Here is a 4,297-nt window from a genome sequence, read left to right as displayed (position 1 = left end):
AAGTACAATAATTTGACAGCTATCTTTTCTCTTTCTTTTCTTTCTTTACAACTTATTGTATCTTGAAAAAGCAGTGACAGGATTCATACAATTGGAGATTTAATGTTATTAACAAAACCTATTTTAGATGGATAGATTTTTTTACAGTAAAATAGAGCACTTTCTGTTAATGAAAATAATATTCTACCAGCAATGTTATTTGCTATGACAGGTAGCTCACATGATTCTGACATTAGGATATCATTGTCGAAAACCATATACAATATAATCATGTATAAAGAAAGTTATTTCTAGGTAAAGCTTTTATGATATAAACCATGCACACACATATTTTTTTCTTCAGTGACCCACATTTTCCAATGCTGAAAAGATCGAATAAAAGCCTTCAAACTTTCTTGTACCTAAAATCTGAAAGGATTGTTAAAACTAATTATCTATATTATATGCTAGAACATATTTCTACTAAACCTCAGACTAGAAAGTCCTGACACCTTAAGCCCTCTGGTTTCCAAATGACATAAGTGCCGCAACCAGGACACGAGGCAGCACCTAACGTTATTTATAGTCACGCAGTCAAGAAGCAGATCAGGTGAGTATTGGGCTCTGTCAGCCAGCGGCACACTGGGCATTTGCCTGGTGTGTCAGATGGCCAATCTGGGTCTGCTGCAAAGTACATGTTAACTCTGGAAAAAAACAGTTTTTGATAAAGGACTGTCCAATGTTAAAGTCAATGTTAAAGTAGGGAACATTTAAGACCAAACTGGAACCAAACATGATCATCAAAATATAAACACTTTATATAGACCTATGAATTGTTTCATATTTATGCAGTTTAGAAGTTAAACATTTTCCTCCTTAACTCAGTAGAAAAAAAATTCTCCATTTGAAATTGCACTCAGGAAAAGCATATTTTTTTGAACAAGTAACTCATTTACAACAGTGTGCTGAAGAAATGATTTCTGATTGCAAATAACTAGATGTTTCATTTTGAGGAGATCTATAATTTAAATAGTGAAGTGATTTGACTTACAAAAAGCAGTCATATGAATACAAATAATGGGAAAGTTCCATTTATTATAACCAAATAATGTTCAAGGTTAAAAATATGTATTAAAAAAAACACATTTTTCTGTTGTTAGTCAGGGGCATTTATCCACATGAAATTGCCAATATCTTTCTCTATTTATATATAAAATAGTTGAGTAATTATAAAACATTAAAAGTAATACATGGCCCACTCTGTGGGGGCCAGGCCATGCATGCCATTACTTGTCTGCCCCTTTAAAGTGGCTAGGTGTGATGATCACACTCTCTCCCTGCACGATGTGTCTGATTTAGCATACAGGAAGTTACATCACATCAACTTTCTACATGCTGGATCAGTCTGCACACAACATGGAGGAAGAGAGACACACCACTCCCCCAGGTTTGGTGGAAAATATGGCATAAAAAAGCTGTTAGAGGCAAATATGGCACATCCAAGCTGTTTGGGAGCACTGACAAGTTGTTTAGTGGCAAATATGGCAAAGACAATCTGGGGGACATTGCACAGACAATGTGTTTGAAAGTAATGATGGCACAATTAAGCTTTTTTGGGGGACTGGCAAGCTGTTTAGGGGACAAAGAATGCACAGACAAGCTGTTTGGGGTCAAATGAAGCATGTACAAGCTGTTTGGGGCTAATATGACACTGGCAAGCTCTTTGGAGGGCACTCACAAGCTGTTTGGGGGGCAAAGCTGGCACTGTGGGACATGTTGCTTGGTGAAGTCGGGGGCCGAGGGCGATTTTCAAACCAGGGCACTGTGGTTTCTAGTTACGTTCCTGACCAACAGAGAGTGATGGAGGAGATAAACAAGTAGCAGAGAAGGAACATTCAGACAAGTAGGAGTTGAGCCAATGAGAGCTGTGTCACACATACCATAGTAGTGAAAGGTGTGCAGGAGAAGAAGGGAGAGATTAATAGTATCAAAGTCTGCTGAGAGGTCCAGGAGTAAGAAAAAGTGACCTTTTGTTTTAGCAGTGCCGAGAATATTGGTTATTTTAGTGAGGTTCTTTTAGTAGCGTATGTGACGGCCCCGGGTTAATCCGTGCCGTCTGTAGGAGTATTCTGACCATCCAGGGTCGAAATGTGCTGAGATATTACTTATTGGTGACTTATGTATTTCCCCATATATGTGGTGTTTATTTGTGTGTAATTTGTTCTCCCTCATGTCCTACCCTATCCATGTGCCACATGCCCTGCCCCCGGACTTTTAACCCTGTATAGCCCGGACACCATCGGTCCCACCACTGCACTATTGTATGGAGATACCCCACGGGCAGTGGGGGTGCCGACCAGGGGTGGTTCGGAGGAAGAGCCTCCTGCAGATTCCCCGGCCGCTGGGGCTGCCAAGAGACCAGAGAGCAGCCGGCGCGGTTATCACATGCATGCCGGCCATCTCTTTTTGGACAGGATATCCTCAGGACCCTAAGCTATCCATCTGTACCCTGGTATCACTGTAGATCCTTTGGAATCACTCCAAGAACGACAGCTAAAGTTATACTAACATTGCGGGGCTCGTAGCCTAAGTGTTGCGCCGGACTGTCAGAGAACAGCTATATCACCTATTGTCCTTCTCAGGACAATCCCTGCACTGCCTGTAGCTGCGGGGCTACAATCGGAGGAACACTGGGCTAGTTCCTGGACGCTGCCTCGCTAGTATCGTCTAGCGCTGGCAGCAGTTTAACCCCTTCAGCCCCGGCAGGAAGCATTGCAGAACCCAGCCGGGGTACAATGCGTGCCGTCACAGCATATTTATAACGAAAACTAGTTGGGAAATGGTTAAGCAGAGTTACAGGAGACAAAGTGGCTTAGATAACTGTAAGCCAAAAGTAGTTTGGAGGTCAGGGAGAGAGAAAGAAAATAGAAAAGTTGTTAGGGATGTAAGAAATAGAAAATTATTCTTCTAAAGAAAAGATAAGATGACACAGGAAAGTAAGGGTATATAGTTTGAGGAAACAGGGTTCAGTAAGCAGGTGGTGAGGTTAGAGACAAGTGGACATCAGAAACCTTGTACAGGGTGACAGAACAGAAGCAGTTGAGGGAGGCTCCCTTTATAGATGTGCAGTGTGTAGACATGGCTGTGATGCTATAAGAATAGACAGTCATACTATCGCCTGAAATTTAACTGTAATTAAAAGTGTCTTGTCTTTTTCTCTGCCTCTATATGACAAATTGGATGTTTTCTGTGTCTTGGTATTGTCATTACATCCTCAGGTATTATTCATATTAGGTTTGTTAAACACCAATTCCTGTGCTAAAAACACTTTAATAAAAAAATAAACAGAAAGGATATAATAAATACAGGGCACATGATACCAGAATAGCTCACATCCATCACTTGTCTATACATTTTACCCAAAATCACCACTTGTATTAACCATAAATGTAAAATGCTATGTATATTATACCTATCTTAACCAACTGATGGAAGTATAAAGCTTTTTGTGGTCATGTTGTGGTTTTTGTTTTCTTTGCTACCAATATTGGGCTTTCACAACACTTTCTTTATTAAATTACCGCTGTTTTGTGAGTTGTGAAAAATGGCAGTAACATAAAAGGCTAGGTGATGTCCTAACATTATTTATTCTTTTGGCAGTTGTTTTTTTTTACAAAATGTATTAATATCTGCTAAAAGTGCATATTTAATGATCAGAAGTTGGAGGAACTTATTCTGATATCTAGCATATGGTTTATGTAAAAAAAGATAATCCTTCAAACCCAATGAACATTCTGTGAAAGTCAGATCTTAATTACTACAATACGAATTCAATATTATTAAAATGCCTTGTGACAGCTTGTCTGGAATTGTGCATCTTTGCTTTAGAGAATACTACAACTAAAGTAGTTTGAATGTCATCATCCCAGGAAATCAGATCAGATATTTCTTATCAGATATTTGCAAAAATTGCATACAATACAATAGCAACATGCCTAGGGGCCCCTGTGCTCCAAGGGATAATCTGGCCAACACACCACCGACTGAATAGCAGTAGCTGTACTGTCAAGCCACTGTATCCCACCGACATCAGCGTAGGACAAACCTTCAGTACATGTGCAGAAGCTTTAATAGTAAAATAAAATAAATGCACAAAACAGTCAACAAGCAATATAGTAGTATATGCTATGTACAACATAACACATGACATTAAAAGGTCCTATGTAAAACTATATTTGTAATAATATTGCTGCTATTTCCAAACTAATGAGTTTCTATGAATACAAACACTACAAATAATATATACATACCTTACTGC

The sequence above is a fragment of the Sceloporus occidentalis genome, unplaced genomic scaffold (genome assembly GCF_023333645.1).
Source record: "Sceloporus occidentalis isolate IW3139 unplaced genomic scaffold, rSceOcc1.0.p SCAF_19, whole genome shotgun sequence".
Lineage (NCBI taxonomy): Eukaryota > Metazoa > Chordata > Lepidosauria > Squamata > Phrynosomatidae > Sceloporus > Sceloporus occidentalis.
The sequence above is the reverse complement of the archived record's forward strand: the minus strand, read 5'-3'. Positions refer to the sequence as shown.